Genomic DNA, 18,056 nt, shown 5'->3' on the forward strand with positions numbered 1-18,056 from the left:
TGTGGGATAATAAATTATAGTACTGACTTTGTGTTGCCATAGCTCAATACTGTTTATAGACATCTAGGGGTAAATTTAATAAGCAGCGCTTTTCAAAGCTTTCACGTCTTAATATTAAATACAAAATAAGGTGTGCTTTGTATTTAATATTATTGCCTCTTTAAATCAGTGACCAAAACCTTTAAAGACACAATGCCTCTGAAAAAGGCTACTCAGTAAATTTACCCTGTTATGTTTTCAATTGTGTCTCTTTCTGCATGTACCTCGCACTTTGATTATTAGTGATGTTTATTGAATCTGGAAGCAGATAATAAAATCATAACCAATATTTTCGTGAATCATGACCATAGAAAACAAATAAAAATAATGAATAAAAAAGTGACACTATCTGAGAGATATTTGTGAATGCACTGGTAATACATTTTGTCACATGCACAATAATATTTGGAGAAGCAATGGCAAGGCAAGGGCACCATTAAAATGTTCTCGCTCAGTAAAAATGTTCCACCCACTACTGAATGGTACTATATAGATTATATGGTCTATTCAAAAAGCAATATTTTACTTAATCCGCATGATTTAAGTATCCTAGCTTTGAAGGTACAGGTTATTGGATAAGATAACACAATTATCTTCTTTGTTAATGCCCAACTCCTACAACATAACACTGTAGAGAGCAAGCCATTGCTCTGCAGTGGTTAACGTTTTCTGCTATACATGGAATCAGGAAAAAGTTTTAAAAGAATCCCTAGAGACTTACCTTATATAACAATTATAAAAAAATAGATACCTATTCAGTGCACTAGCAGCCTCCCTCTCCACAGAACCACTGGAAACCCACATCATTCCCAATAAAAGATACAATTGTGAGATGGCACTAGACAATGGGTGAGATGGCGCTAGATAAATAATAAGAAAATTAAGGGAAAATAAAATACAAATGACTAATGACTTAACAGAAACATATCATATAGTGGAGTCTCAGTATACTCAATTCACATAAGGTTCCAATAGACTTAATCAACATATAGGCCCTCATTCAGAGCCGTACGCTCTGAGCAGAGCGCACGCTCTGAATGAGGGCCGGGCTCCATTTTCATGGAGCGTCCTCCTGGACGCTCGTATAGCTGTGGGTCACCACCCATAGGCTATACGAGCGTGCTTTTTGATGGCCGCGATGGTCGAGACCATCGCGACCATCAAAATTGCGAGCCGGAGCCTGCGGTTGAGGTTTTCAACCGCAAGCTCCGGAGTGATTTTGGCTCTATCAGAGCCAAAATCACTCCCACTGACATCACTAGTGATGTCAGTGGGCCGGCTTCTGACGGAAGGCGTTCCCGTGGGAACGCCCCCGTCAGGGAGGCACGCCCCCGGCACACCTACCAAAGGGGGCGTGCTGTCAATCAACATCGACAGCACGCCCCCTTTGATCAGACACAACGAGCGAAGGACTTTCCTTCGCTCGTCGCGTCTGGCGCATGCGCACGACGGAGCTCCCTCCATCGTGCGCATGCTCAGTGCATAACATCGACCCACTTGCGAGCGGACAGCCGCTCGCGAGTGGGTCTGAATCAGGCCCATAGTCCCAACAGATGAAAACGTAATCTTCCGTGAACACTGTCTCCCAGGGTCATGAAACACAAATACAGAGACCAGAGAAACACTTATAGTATAGTATGTCTTGGGATAATAATACACTCCTACAGAAAACGATGTATAAAATCCCCTTGATAACCACAGGAAAGGAGCGTACCCCAACTCACAGAAATCAAGATGGTGCTGTACATATAAAGTTTTTTTTCCCAGATTTCTTCTCCCACCACATGTATTTGTGCATACACCAGATGAGCAGTAAATGGTGAACGTACCCCACTTCAAGTCACAGGGGGAACATTGATCATGTGAAAAATAAAGAAGTGATCTTTCTCAGTTTTAAGAATTTATTACATACAAAAATATACACTATGAAAACAAAGCAGCATTTGTTCTGATAGCATAGATGGAAAATGAGGTGATATGACCTGTATATAGTTGAAGAAAGTCCAGACTCCAGATCAAATACCGCCTCAGGGAACAAGTGCTGGTCTTTAAATCCACAAAAAGTCCTCCCTCTACCGATATATTTCGATGCAAAGGTATCTTTATCAAGGTGTAGGGAGGACAACCAAAACAAGATATTTAGACTCCTCTTCATATGATGTGAGGTATAACCTAAAACTAGACATGGAGTATCTATCCTAACCCATTCCCACTGACATGTATATAAATAATGCAGACCAAAATATCCCCTCCTGGTGTTCCATACATTCCATCTGAAACCAGAATTCCCACTTTGTAATCTCCAATTTGGTGCTGCTTAGTTGTCCAGGTCACGTTCAGTTTCGGCCACACGACCAGAAGTGACATTCCGCCGAGAGTCCCCAGCCCATTCGTAAACATAGGCACACCAGCCCTCCCATCCTCTGGGCTGGGAACACCTTCAATAACCTTCTTATGTAAGGTCGTTTACTAGAATGAGTCCGGCAGCCATCTTTTTGAAGTCCAGACTCCATTTACCAACTAATGGCCATCTTGTTGGAGGATTCATACTCGAAAGGCCCATATTTACTTCCGCGGCCATTATCTATGGGTCTTTTCTACATTTAACTAAACACTGGCATATTCTGAAAGAAGATGATATCCTTTCGGATTTTCTACCAGACAGACCACAACTCATTTTTAGAAAAGCCCCAGATCTAAAACAGAAATTAGTTAGGAATCACATTAGGACTAAACCTGCAAGACAAACCACTCTAGATAATACGAGCATCATGGAAGGATTTTATTTTTGTGGTGCATGTAAGAACTGTAGAGAGGGACACAGCACAACGAAGAGAATTGATCACTTTAAGTCTAACGTCACAAATACAACATACAAAGTACGGCAGCATATCAGCTGTAACAGTACTGGGGTCATTTACTTGATTCAATGTCCCTGCGGCCTCCTATATGTTGGACGGACCAAACGATACCTGAAAACACGTATATCAGAACACCGCTGCAACATAAAGAAAGGACTAGAAACACACTGTCTGTCCCTACATTTCAAAGAAGCACATGGACAGGATCCTAAAGGAATGAGATATATGGGTATTGTCCACATAGAAAAGAATTGGAGAGGAGAAAACTTCGAGGGTACACTCAATAGAGAAGAGCTAAAGTGGATATACACACTTAAAACCCTGACACCATATGGCCTCAATGAAGATAATGAAGTGAAGTCTGATATAACACAATAAACCACCATCATAATATACCAATTTCCCCCCTTCCCCTTCCCCCTCTCTCTTTCCTTCTATCTTGAATACAGAGATCGTATACCAACATGGTGTATATTACCACACCAATAGATTGGTACCACCAATATATATATATGTAACATATACATTTATATGCACGTATCAACAAGGTGCATATCATTACATCAAGAGACTGGCACCACGAATATTTATATGGTGACATGTATTTATACATATATGTATATATACACGTGCATAGAGTTTTAGGCACGGTATAGTTTTGACCACTATAAAATGTTACAAGACATAGGATATATAAGAGAGAAAGAGAGCAATATATTTATCATTATTCAAACACAAAGCTTATTCTGGTGACCCAAGTAGAAATTTTTTATTTTATAACTGATAATGGATAAGGTAGATATGTAAAAAGGGATACGTTCAATACCCCGGCAGAATGCCAGCGCCGGAATACCGACACCTGTCAGAATCCCAGCACCGGCATCCCGACTGCCGGAAATCCGATGGTGAGTAGCAGGGTTAGGGGGAGGGGTTAGGGTTAGTCACTAGAGGGAGGGTTAGGTTTAGGCACTAGGGGGGAGGTTAGGTTTAGACACCGAGAAGGGAGGATTAGGGTAGGGAGAGGGGCAGAGTTAGGATGCCAGCCGACAGGTGTTGGTATCCTAACCCTGTTGGGATGCCCACCTTGGGAATTTGAATGCCGGGATCCTGAATGCCGGCATCTTGTACCCATCTCATGTAAAACTGCATGCCATGCTCAACTGGAAACATTATCACAAAACATAGCCTACATAGCAGAGGTGTTCTTACCAGATCAAATCATCTTTCATAGACAATGGGAAAAGTCTTTGTGGTAAACTATTTATAATAATAAACTGGTTTTGTTTAACAGCATAAAGATACGACTTGATTACATGAATAAGAGACAATACTTCATCACATCACATCTTCTGGAGCAATCCAGTAACAACAAAGTACATAACTGTATACAGAGTAATAATACATTAACACATTATGGGATCTGTCTACTAAGCCTTGGAGAGAGATAAAGTGGACAGATATAAAGTACCAACCAATCAGCTCCTAACTTAATTTCAGACTGTAAAGTGACAGTTAGGAGCTGAATGGTTGATACTTTATCTCCGTCCACTTTATTTCTCTACAAGGCTCAGTACATAGACCCCTATGTAACAGCATCACTTGCTGTCCCTCCAGTGTAATCACTCAAATACTTTAAGGGGGGTTTTCATGAAAGTTTGAAAGATAAAGTACAAACCAATTGGCTCCTAACTGTGATTTTTCAAACACAGCCTGTAAATTGACAGTTAGGAGCTGATTGGTTTGTACTTTATATCTCACAATTATATCTCTCTCCAAGCATTCATGAATACCCTCCTATGTCTCAGTCTGTTGCAATATCTCAACACTAACACATCTTCTGTTGAGCAGACAACAGACCATTATATATAGTTGTTTGGAAAAATCACGTAAAAAATAAATTTGGATCCAATTTGGCTAAATACAAAAGGTGCATAATTGCACAGTAATATAATAATTGAAGTGGGCAAATTCTTTGCTAGTGGCCCCGTTTAACTTAACAACCATATTGTTATGCTTCCCTTCCAATGTGATCATTATATGAGGGTTTGATTCAAATGTTTTTTGGTTCACATAAATAGCTCTGATGATAGCATTTGGTAAGAAAAACAAACAATATGGCTGACTGTAATGGCACATCATAGTGAGCATAAGGATGAAGATAATGGGGGTCATTCAGACCCACTACGCTCGTCTGAAGCCGGCCCCACTGACATCACTAGTGATGTCAGTGGGAGTGATTTTGGCTCTGATAGAGCCAAAATCACTCCTGGCCTTGCGGCTGGGAAACCCGACCGCAGGGTTTCCCTCGCAAGTCCGATGGTCGCGATGGTCAAGACCATCGCGACCATCTTTTTGCGCGCTCGTATATGCTGTGGGTGGTGACCCACAGCTATACGAGCGTCCAGGAGGACGCTCCATATTAATGGAGGAGGGCCCTGATTCAGAGCGAGCGCTCTGGTCAGAGCGTCCGGCTCTGAATCAGGGCCAATGTTTGTACATAGTCTGTTCTAATTTGATCAATCTTAAGATACTTATTAATTAATAACATATTGCTTTACTTATAACTATCAAGGAAAAAGGAAATGTATCAAGGAAAAGTTCTTTATGAGATAAAATTGCATGTGGTTAGGTAATTGGTAATGCTAAAAGTTATGTGAACCACAAAAATAAATTTTAAAAAATTATTTCTAAAGTTCATTAGATCAGTTTTTCCTGTACAGCTGGCTTAATTATTATTAAAATTAAAAATGCAAGAGCTACTTTTCATGTGGCTCTTGCATTTTTCAGAAAATATTATTATAATAAAAATTACAACAATAAGAATTATAATATTATAATTATTAATCCATCCTGTACATTGTCCATCAAAAAAGCAATATTTAGTGATGTATTAAAGCATTCATGTATGTGCAAAGACAAATTAGGGGATAGGAAATGGCAGCGTGGAAGACCAGCGTTTTATCACCAGTCTCCAAGGGGCATATTTATCACAGTCAGCATCTCAGATGCAAATGGTATGTGATAAATTGCCCAAACTTGCAATGCAATGTTTGAATATATTACAAGGATGTATCACATATTGCACGGAGGGATAGAGCTTGTGAGAAAGCTTACACTTACCTCCGTTCAGGTGAACTGGTGAGCTTCTTGGTGAACTGGTCATCTGATTGCTGGGCACCTGCTTTGTGACCTTGGTCATCTGATCAGTACTGTAAACTGAGATGCCGGCCGGGACTTTCATGGCATCTCAGTTCACAGCACAGAGTAGATTACAGGTCACAAAGCAGGATCCCAGTGATCAGCTGACCGGGCACCTCACCGGATCACCAATCAGTTAATCGAGGTAAGTTTATATATTTTCTTTTTTTCACTTTTTTTTTCACTTTGATCAGCCTGTAGTCTATCAGACACACTGGTTGATCACAGAAGCCTAGTCTGGGGCTCTGCTTTCCCTTTCAGCAGGCAGGGAAGGTTGAGCAGGAGTAGGTGAGATGAAGCCTGCATAATGCCATCTCCAGGTGGTGTTGTTATCGCAGCTCTCCCCCTATTACATTTTTACAATTTTATTTCAGTAAATTTGAGCAGATCACATTTTCCATTACAAGTACGGCAAAAGCGATCTGATTACTAAAATAATGTGAATTTAAGTGCTTGGAGGAGAATGTTGCAAATTCTCCTGCAATTGTCCTTTCATACATTTCTGTGATACTAAAATAATGTGAAAAGGGTGTGAAAACAGGGAAATCGCTCAACTCATAACACACAACGTCTAAGATTCGGCCGAAAACTCCCTCTACTCCCCGGTGCCTCACCTCTTCCCTGGCGATATTATCAACGATATGTACCCGATTAGTGATGGAATGTACAGCATTGCGCATGCAATGCTTAGTACATCCCGCCCTATGTTTCTGACCCGCTCGCCAGATGCGTTCGCTCGCCCGATGCGTATGCAAATTTGGGAAGGCAGGCGATCGCACGGCAAGGCATTAGCATGCCCACTGTGTGCGATCGCTCTGTGTATGCAGATGCCCACCAGCCTGTCTTAAGAGGCCCACTTGTGCACGTCATCTCCAGGAAGTGTATGCAACCATTGGTAACATCGAGTACCATCATATGTGATCGCAGCACTTGTGGTTATCCATACCTTGCCGCAAGCACTGCGAGCACTTCAGTGTAAAATCTAGCCAAGTGACGTGTACTATGCACGCCTCTGAAACGGTGTTGAGACGCTCAGGCACGCCTGCGTTCGTACCTCCACTCCCCTGTTTTTAATGGCCAGCCCCTGTCACCACCCACAAATGACTTCACCTGTCACTCACTCTGCTGGGCAGTCTCTGTGCAACGAGTAAACACTTCCCGATCTCTCGTAGTGGTTCGTGTATGCGCACTGTGATGCATATGCATCTGCACAATGTGAACCATCGGCAGCTACGAGCGAACGCATCTTAGTGAGCGGGTCTGAATAAGGTCCTGAGTTCCTGACAACACATTTTGCTTTAAAAATTATTTTGGCACTATCTTTAACCCTGATTCCAAAATTCATACGTGGTATATAAAATAGTGGTGCTGTGTATTATTCAATTGATGTCATGGCAACAATGTAATTATTATTATTATCATTTATTTATATGGTGCCACAAATGTTCCGCAGCGCCTTACAAAGCACATAAACAAGTTGTAGACAAGCGACTTACAGAACAATACAATACAGGACCGGGACATGGATAATACATATTGCTACATTAGTGACCATAACACCCAGATAAGCAACAGAGCATAAGCAGCCAAGTGTTAGGTGCCCTAGTAATCTAATTAATACAATACAGTTTCAATATTTTGTACTACAAAAATTATAAAAATTTAATTCTGACAGTTGTGTGCCGACTTGTTATGTATAAAGGAAGACCTTAGGGAAGATGTTATTTTGTGGTACCTTGCTATTAAATAAGATGTGTAAAACAAATTTAGTGGAGCAGAATACTAAACAGTTTTATAGAAAATGCATTCTCTGAGAACAAACACTGTGTTCAAATTTTTCAAATTGCAGACTAAAACAATAGCATTTTAGGCATACATGCCTACCCTCTCGGAATTCGCTGGAGGTTCATGATTTTTTGGGTAACCCCCGCACCCCCGGAAGAGTAAGCACTTCTCCCGCATTCTGCCCACTTCCTAGCGAAGTAGGCAGAATGGGGAGAATTTCCGCAGCGATTTCACAGCTGAATCGCATCATTTAGCCACACGCCCTATTTAAATTTGCGCCAATCGTGGTAATTTACCACGAAGGGGGCAAAGCTTAATGACGGAACCCGTCAGGCCCCGCCCCCATCGCAACCCACCTGCCTCTCCTCCCCGGGCATCTCCTGGGGAAGAGACAACAAAGGTAAGCAAGTATGATGTTAGGAAGCATTTCACATATGTTAACGCATTGGTTGTAGGCAGCTGCATAGCAAGGCTTCGGACACTATGTGCCAGCCCCGCCCCCAAGCGCATGACATCATCACTTTGTGCGGAGGTAGTGGAGCCACCAGCACCAGAAAGTGCAGTACTGTCCAGAGTGTTTTGAGGACGCTCCTAGTGGCTAGTGGCACAGACTGCAGGGTGCCTGTCTGGAAGCAAGCTAGCCAGAAACAAGGGCAGCTACGGTGCTGCCCACAGAGCCCTCTGCTCTTTGCGGTGCAACTGCTCGCTTACCCCTACTTACGGCCCTGGTTGTAGGTGAATTCAAGCAAACTCTTTTTCATTTATTTTACATAATGCACCAGAAGTTCTAAATGATCACTACATAGGGGAGATGTATCAAACTTTTGAGAGAGTGACAAAGTGGAGACATTCCCCATAGCAACCTTTCATTTATCTAACAGAGGGCCTGATTCAGACCCGCTCGCGAGCGCTGAGCGCTCACAAGCGGGTCAATGTTGGCCTAGTGCGCATGCCCACGATGGAGGCGGCTCCGTCGTGCGCATGCGCGAGACCCGGATAGCGACGGGTAAGCCGTCGCTCTTGGTCTCACTACAAAGGGGGCGTGCTGTCGATGTTGAGTGACAGCACGTCCCCTTTGGTGGGCGGGCCCGGGGTGTGGCTGCCCAGACGGAGGTGTTCCCATGGGAACGCCTACCGTGTAGGGCCGGCCCCACTGACATCACAAGTGATGTCAGTGGGAGTGCTTTCGGCTCTGTCAGAGCCAAAAGCACTCTTGGGCTTGTGATAACGAGACCCTACCACAAGGGTCTCGTCGCAAGCCCGATGGTCACGATGGTCTTGACCATCGCGACCATCTCTTTAGCCGCTCGCTATAGCTGTGGGTGGTCACCCACAGCTATGCGAGTGGCCAGGAGGCTGCTCTAAAAAAAGAGAAGGACGGCCCTGATTCAGAGCGAGCGCTCTGTCAGAGCTTCCGGCTCTGAATCAGGGCCACAGTCTATAAAATGACAGTTAGGAGCTGATTGGTTGCTATGGGCAACTTCTCCACTTCATCTCTCTTGAAGATTTTTGATACTTCTACCCCCATATCCCAAATTGATATTTATCTCATCTGAGCAGTAGGCTCCTCTAAATTCTATAGTAGGCTTCTCTATATTCTATAGCATTCCACTGCAGAGACTTCATACAAACAGTAGGACTGATGGATTTTTCTGTATTGGTTGTATCTTTTATTTCCCTAAGTGTGAATGGCCACTGAGAAACTGATAGTGTTCCATGAACAAGTGAACATTGCACAAATCATCCAAGTTATTTCTCTACCCAAATTCCTATTCCCCATATAAACCTCCACTACTTCTGTTTCCCAAAGTCCCTACTTCTTATAATATAATGTCCTCTTATCAATCAAATTATACTAAAGCTTTGTACACACTGATAAATGGGTTGTAGTTAATTGACCTACATGCGTCCCAGCTGACAAAATCCTGGCCCAGGAATGCCACTACCTGGCAAGAAGACCGGCGCCGGCATACCGACAGTAGGTGACATACCCGATGTCAGAATCCCAACAGACTGGATGCTGAACATAAGTATGGCAGGGCTGGTTAGGACTTAGCCATGGGGGGGGTTAGGTTTAGGCATCACTGGGGGGGGGTGAATTAGGGTTAGGCACCACTGGGGGGGTTAGGTTTAGGCACTAAGGTGGGAGGGTTTGGTTTAGGCACCAAGTGGGGGGGGGTTAGGTTTAGGCACTAATGTGGAGGGTTAGGCTTAGGCTGGGTTGGGGGGAGTGTTAGAGTTAGCATGTAGGAACAGAGGGTTAGGGTTAGGGGCAGAAGGGTTACTATACTTACCCGACCCTTGTCGGGATCCTGAGCATTGGGATACCCATTCCCTGATAAATATATAGCTTGTTCCAATGAACTGGCGATATATCTATAGCACATCACCAGGTGTGTACAGCGGATATGTCTTTGAACTACGTTGTTCATATATATATCTCTGATCTGCTGTGCAGCACAGCAGATGGACAATATATCTGAAATATATATCGGTCATCTGCTGGTGTGTATGTACGACCCGTCGATCGCCCGTACACATGCTGCTGGACCCTGGTGGTGATTGACAGCTCAACTGGGCAGGCAATTTAAATGCCTGCCCATTTGAGCTGTCAAGCCCGACACATCTGGCAGACAAATTGATAAGTGTGTATACACTTACCAATCATCAGAGAGCTCGGCGGGCACTTAGCTTTACAGCTATCACTCATCCCTCCTGACTACCAGTTGTTTTAGGGCTTCTGATGACAGTGTGATCTTGATGTGATATTGTGCACAGGGTAAGTAGAAAAAAACTACCAACCCCTTCCAAAAAATTCTTATTTTCTTGAGCAGCAATACAAATATAAAAACAAAAATCCAGAAAAAAAGAGAGAAAAAAATCCTCCCCATCCTAAACTTAGATAAAGTGGAGACAAGTGCAGATTCAAATGGTTATCACGGAAAAGTTTTTTTTCATAGAATTTCTTTAATCTCTGTTTGGTTAAAATAAAATTTCAAAGTGTTTTCCCCATCACAGATTTTTATCTAATTTTTTAATACTATTTGTTTCTTTTTTTACTTTATTAATTGGACTAATTTTGTTTAAACGTTTTAAAATGTTTTACTTATCCCGTGGAAGAGTTATTGGACCAATCCAGACAGGAGTGTTTGAAGCCAATAAAATGCTTCTGCAACGTTCAGATTGGGGAAACGAGATAGCATGTGCTGCACACGCTATTTGATCCCATTGTCATGATCCCATTCAAGAGATGAATGCAAAGTACAGTACACACTAAGCATGAAATGGCTCAGTGCGTATGGGTACACACCGATCCAATATCCACTCTGTCAGATTGGAGCATTTACTGGGGTGGCGGCACCCTCAGGTAGTGTGTACCTAGCTTTATACAATGTGTAAAGATGTGTGCACACATCTTAATTTGTATCCCTAATTGTAGCAAATTACCCAATTAACTGGTTTACTACAGAGTGAGAATTAACACAATATTGAAAAAAGAGATGTTTAAAAAAGAGATGTTTCGGACATGAGGTAAACATAAATATAGTGTGTGTAAAGTCCGTCCTTTAGTGACTCACACAAAGTGTATATGTAAGAAGTGATTTGGTGAAGCACAGGATTTAATAACGTGTCACACCAAATTCGTTGTCTACACTATTACCTACAATTCAATGTAGGAGGTGTGAAGAATGTGTGGCTACATACTTACTCCTATTTATGAAGCTCAGACATTAACAGCTTTTGTATCTCCATTTACATTGAAAAAGTGTTGTGAGACTCACAACAACTGTTAGTTGGAGCATCCTGTCCTGTTGTCACTTGTTCTCTATGCCATGATGGCTATAGCCTATAGTGACGGTGCCGCCCTCTGGGTCCTGAGCCCTGTGCACATGTCGCACATCCCTAGTTATGGCCCTGGAAGTAGCATTCAGCCTAATATGCCCAATCCAGCATGAAAAGGCATCTTTTGATTAGGTTAGCCCATATTGACCACCTTATCCCCCCGTGACTTCACTGAGTCACTTATAAAAACATAAATTAAAATTATATTATTTAACTTCTAATTTTTTTTTTAAATATTAATGATTATTAATATTATTAGCATTTTAACAAAAACAAAGAACTAGACGGGGGCATACTTATTTAAAATGTATCCACCCTATACCCTTCAACACAACCTCATTTTACAGAGTGCATTGGAATATAGTCCCTCAACACTAGGCCCAACTCATTACTTTGTTCAGTGCTCCACCACTTCAAGCAGAATGGGAAAAGATCCCAAAAGCATAGGATTATTTAATATTATTTATGTCACAGAGGCGTATTAACACATAGGGGGCCCCGGTTACAGAGCCACCTCAACCCCCTTTTCCTCCATGCAGCAGACCCCTCTTGCGTAAGCTTGGTTTGCTGCTAGTCATCATCATTATCATCATCATCAGTGCACACTTGCACCTGCCTCCACATCGCCAGCATATGCACCTGGTTTGCAACATTTCAATTCAATAAGCATGTATCTGCACCTGCCCTGTAGCAGGTGCGAAACATACCATGAGCCTTATTAGTGTAAAGATACATTTACAGCACTCAGTTTCCTCCAGATCCTCCCACAACCTATATAAGTTTATATAGGCTCATACTGTACATGTTCACACACTTTCTGGGCATTTCAGAGGCACAAGAAAAGCTAAGCAAAATGGCATATGTCCCACTCTGCATCGGTATCGGTATGAATTACCGCCAGCAGCGCCTAGCCGACAAAAGCAGAGTTCCCGGCAGCGGAAGCCCGAGAGCGCTGGAAATCCTGATCGTCGATAAGGTAAGTATAAACTAGCCTAACCTGACCCCCTAACCCTCCTTAGGGGTGCCTAACCCTAACCTCCCCCCCAAGTGCCTAACCCTAATCCTCCCCTTCCCCGCTGCCTAAACCTAACTCCCCCGGGGGAGTGCCTAACCCTAAGTCCCCCCTGGGGGTGCCTAACCCTAACCCTCCCTCCCCCTAGTCTAGCCCTAACCCTCCCGGGGGGGTGCCTAACCCTGTCCCCCCCGGGTGCCCTAAACCTAACCCTCCCCCCCTACGGCTGTCCGCTCGTGGCGCACGGCATCCCTTCGATCGGGATGCCAGGCACCGGTCTCCCGGCGTCTGGGAAATGTCAGGCGTCTACATCTAGACGACCGGCATTTCACCCTCGCCGGGATATGACAGTCGGGAAGCCGGTTATCGGTATTAAGGCAGCCGGTTTCCCGATTGTATACCATCTGCATCTGAACCAATAAGTGATACAATGTGATGTCAATAATCACATTCACAGAGGACAAATAGATTTTTACTAAGAGGCCACCTAGAGTTTCTGTGTGTTTGCTATATAAAATGTGATTTAATATTGTAATAAAACATTTCAAGCTTCAATTAAAGGATTCAAGTATACTTGAAATTGAAGCTTCCGACTGTTTTTGGTGGTTAGTGTTTAATCTAGCACACTTCATTATGTAGCAGGCAGCTCACTGCTTAAATACTCTAGAGAAATATGGGGCTCAGTGGGGTTTACGGAGATGGAGGCAAGGTCACCTGAATTAGCTAGTGTTAACGTATTGGTCTCAAATCTTATAGCACATTTTAAAATGACCATGCATAGGCCAAACCTGAATCTCAATGCAAACACTGTACAACACGATTCATTCCCAATATTACAACACGGGTAATTGGCCAGAGTAAATAAGATCAATTTCGGCATTCATTAAGATCATTATTGGGTATTGTGATTTGCGACCATTTTCATGTCATGCACCCTGCAATATAGGACTTTTTAGTTCTAATACACTGTACAACAAATTAATGCTTTTAATTTGTTTCCTTTCTAAAAATAGTCATGCATTACTAATTTGAGGTCAAGAAAAACTAAAATGATTTCAGAATGTTTTTACTAGCTCTATTTTTTGAGCTACACTACTTGCACTATACTGTATGTACATTAGTAATATAGTCATAGTGAAAAGCTATTTTAAAATAATCTGATATTTTCTTGATAGAAAATATCAATCAATCACAAATAAGAACACAAAATGAAACAAACATACAGCATACGAAACAAACAGCATACGAAAGTACTATCTAATATAGTGGCCTATTCATGGGGGTGCTTTCTCTTTGCTTGTCGCTTGTACTCCTCTTCTAGGGCATCTCTTGTCACTGTCCAACAGTAGTGATTCACCCACCGTGATATCTTTGTTCCATTGCTGAAATGTCTTGGTGGAATCGCTCACTATGCTTGTCACTCAGTGCACCACAGTTATCTTGTGTGGGTAATCCCGTGAATCGCATATATTTGAATAGGGGAGGGGACAAATAACTGATTCATTTAATTGGGTCGTTAGGCCCCGCCCCCTCTGCGCGGAACACAGATTGCTGGTAAGATTCTCTCCATTCTGCCCACATCACTAGGAATACCCCTACATCGTCATAAATGGGCTATATCTCGGAACTCAGTGCTAACTGAGAGTTCATTCTTTGCATGCTGAAATCAATTAGAAGTAACTATTTTCACATCGGAAACATTTTCATTGTTGTGCAGTGATATTAGCAGGACTTCAGCAAATGTACTACATTGTTTGCCCTGCTCACAGTATTATTAATATTTACCTACGTAGTACTGAAGTCTCAGTACTGATTTTTTTCTGTTATACTTTTCAGTAAAGAAAAACTATCTTTAGGTCACCTTATGAAAGTAGTAATATATCATGTAGTAGCAGGTGGTCTTTATTATACAGGTCACTGACACTGTCCAGCATCTTTAGAAAGGTGACACTACACCTACAAGGTTATCAGTATGGAGCCAAAAGTCTAAAACAACTGTAAGCAACAAATCAAATGGGTTGCATCTCTAACACCTTTATTTCATCTTAAACACACTTAAAAGTCACAAAAGCACTTAATTCCTCCACTAATTATACTAAAATGATCAGTTACCACCTTTAAAGGCCTAACTTCAACTTCTAAGTGTTTATTGGAGCACTTTTCTACCCGAACTCTATGGCCCCTATTTATCACAATCCGCATCTCAGATCCGGATGTGATGTGATAAAATCGACATAATTCTCAATGCAATATTTGAATACGCATTGATACGCATGTATCAAATATCACATGCAGGGACAGCGCTTGCGAGAAAGCTCTGTCCCTGTGAATCCTCTTTACACACTTTTCAGGGTATTTTTCACAAAAAGTATACTGACAGTGCGACCGCATGTGTGCCACTGGCAATGATCGCCTCCCCCCCAGGTGCGTTAGTATGAAAATATATATCTGACAATTCACACTTCATGAAATAACCCCTAACTGCTGCTGCTCCCTAATAATCTACCACTAGAAGGATTCAGTATCATTGGCAATACATATAAATCAATAAATAAATATATGACTTTTGTTCATGTAAAGCCTATTGTAACTGTTAACCAAGAGAAAGCGGATAAATAACAGAAAGAAGAGAGAGAGAGAGAGAGAGAGAGAGAGAGAAAGAGGGAGAGAGTTCTGTCTTTCTAAACCGGTTGCACACCAGCTCTTAGGGATAACTGCTGGAACTCCTCTATGCAGAGCCAGATTAGAAACAAGATATGCCTTTTTTTCCTCAGGATCAGAAAAGCAAACTACTTCTCAATCACTACATTATTTTTGCATTTTTTTGGCCGTGGTACAAAATGTTCTTGAACATGGAACGTTTCCAGAACACCTAGTTAGCAAATCATTGCAAACATTTTTTTTGTAATGGTTAATGATCCGACTACACTTGTAAGCAAACAGTACCAACATATCTAATCAATGCTACAAAACGAACAGAATGCTTATAACACATCTGGATGTCATTTTCTGGGGAGATTAAAATGAAAACATACGCAGATCCTTTTGATCTGAGCTTAAACAAAGAAATTGTTGATAAAAAGGCAAACTGGCCAGCCGATGTGTCATTGCTATGTAGTCTGAGCACTACTTTTTCAAACTTTCCCAAATTAATTCGCTTGGCTTCCAGCAATCTGTAATTTTGCCATATCGTGAGAAACCTCAAAAGATGGTTTAGGGTCTAACTTCACTAGAGGTTTTCACTGTTGTACAATGTGCTACTGATCTTTTTTGTTAGCGTATCCCTTAACATTTTTCCCTTCCTATTTCAAAATGTAACTGAGCTGCAGTAACACTAATTTATTTTAATTATCCAGATGGAGATTGTTGCTTTAGAATGTTGCCTACAAACAAGTGAGTGCCAACTGCCAAAAACATCATATTTTCTTCTTTTGTTTTTTTTAGTTCATTACATTGATGTTTCATTTTAGACCCAGCCAAAATATTTTCAATGTTTGTTTAAAAAAAATTCAGTTAACATTTATACTATCTATATCACAGACTAGGATAATACACTAAAAGGTCACTGTGTCCTGTAATGTTTGTGGTTTTCAGTTAGTAGAGCACTGTTAATTAAAATGGTCTCAGGTTTTCAAGGTTTTATGCTCTTTTTCTTTCTGGTGAAAACTCAGTGAAGCATGAATATACCCCTAGTTCTTGGCAAACGTATTATTTTAATTTCCAAGAATAATGGGAAACTCTGAATGTCATTCCTTCTTCTGAACTGGTTTGGAACCCGGATTGGCTTCTGGCATATAAAATGTTTAAACAAAAATAAAAAAAATGCTATGTAGTCTGCAATGGAATTCCCTTGCCCTTCCATTCACAAAATAAATCCTTGTTGAAGGCTTTTCCAAACAATGATAAGTGCAAAGCACTACAAAAACTCTTCATTTATCACCTGTGAGATGTTTACAGAAATGTCATGTGCGCATTCTAGTAATAAACATTGCTTTTGTAAGGAGATAGCTCCAAATGTTTCCCACTGAAACCCATTTACTTGAGCATTAGAAACACGTATGCGGTCTAATTTTTGATTTGCCTGAAGGCTGTAAAGTGTATGGGGGAGCAGGAAGGAACAATGGCATTGCTATTACCTATTATTATCCAATTACAACTGAGTAACCAAATACATTGGGAGATGAAGCCTTTATTAGAGACTGTTTTGCTGGCTCTGACTAAATAAGATCACAGCGTCCATGTGTGATGAAGCGGAAGTAGAGGTTTGACATTCATTCACTGGCATGTTCCACGCTTTCATTGTTTAATAATAATAATGAAAAAAAGCTAAGACAGCCTGTAAAGAAATGTTTATGAATATGCTCCAACATTTCCAGCTTTTGTGCTTTACAACAATTCCAAATTCTAATATTGTATTTAAAAAACAAAAACAAGGCTAAAAGTAGAATATAGATTGCCTGCACACAGTAAGACTATTAGCTATAGAATACATTCTATACATCATTTAGTTATAGAATACCTTACATTTCCCTACTGTGGGCCCCACATGAAGAGCCAATCAGGCACGGCAGAGCAAATAAAATACTCTTTGGTCACAGTGCATCGTTTGTAGCGTGAGATTATGGAAATGAAGAAAAGGGGGAGTAAAGGGCACATATTAGGGGTGTTGTGCTATTAGAAAGGCACAGCAACATTTTTAGTCTACAAAAACACTTGAATTTTCAAGTTGGCTGAAATAGGATCTCATCTGATACTTTTAAAAGTACACATTTTTCACTGTTCAGTTGTACTTTGGCAAATAAGAAGCATTCCCTGTGTGAGTCTGATGCCCTTTGTAAATAAGGTTATGTTGGTAGGGTAAGGGTGCAATTTAATATATGTATGCTCCATTTTAGCTCTCGTTTAGTTCAAATTCTAACCACAATAATAATTATTATTTGTGTATCACAAAATGGAAAAGTTAGATGATATAATCGATTAGTGACTCAGGGGGAGATGTACTAAACTTTGGAGCTAATTTGTTGGTACTTTTTATCACCGTCCACTTTATCACCCTCCATGGCTTACAACATCTCCCTGTTAGTGAGGTCACTGGGTCTTTTTCTCATGAATATCACCCACAAATGGCTGCCATAGTGTGTAGGGTTCACTTTAAGCACATTATTTTGCAGTAAAAAGTCTTTGTGTATATTCCCACTTATCTTCTTAGAAATAGCAGAACATTGTTATGTATTGTTGGTCTCACTGGCATAAGATGGATGGAGCAATAAACAATTAATGTTCTGAAATTATATGTACACTTCACTGTTACTAGTGCA

The sequence above is a fragment of the Taudactylus pleione genome, unplaced genomic scaffold (assembly GCF_031769625.1).
Source record: "Taudactylus pleione unplaced genomic scaffold, aTauple2 ptg000095l, whole genome shotgun sequence".
In the NCBI taxonomy this organism is placed as follows: Eukaryota; Metazoa; Chordata; class Amphibia; order Anura; family Myobatrachidae; genus Taudactylus; species Taudactylus pleione.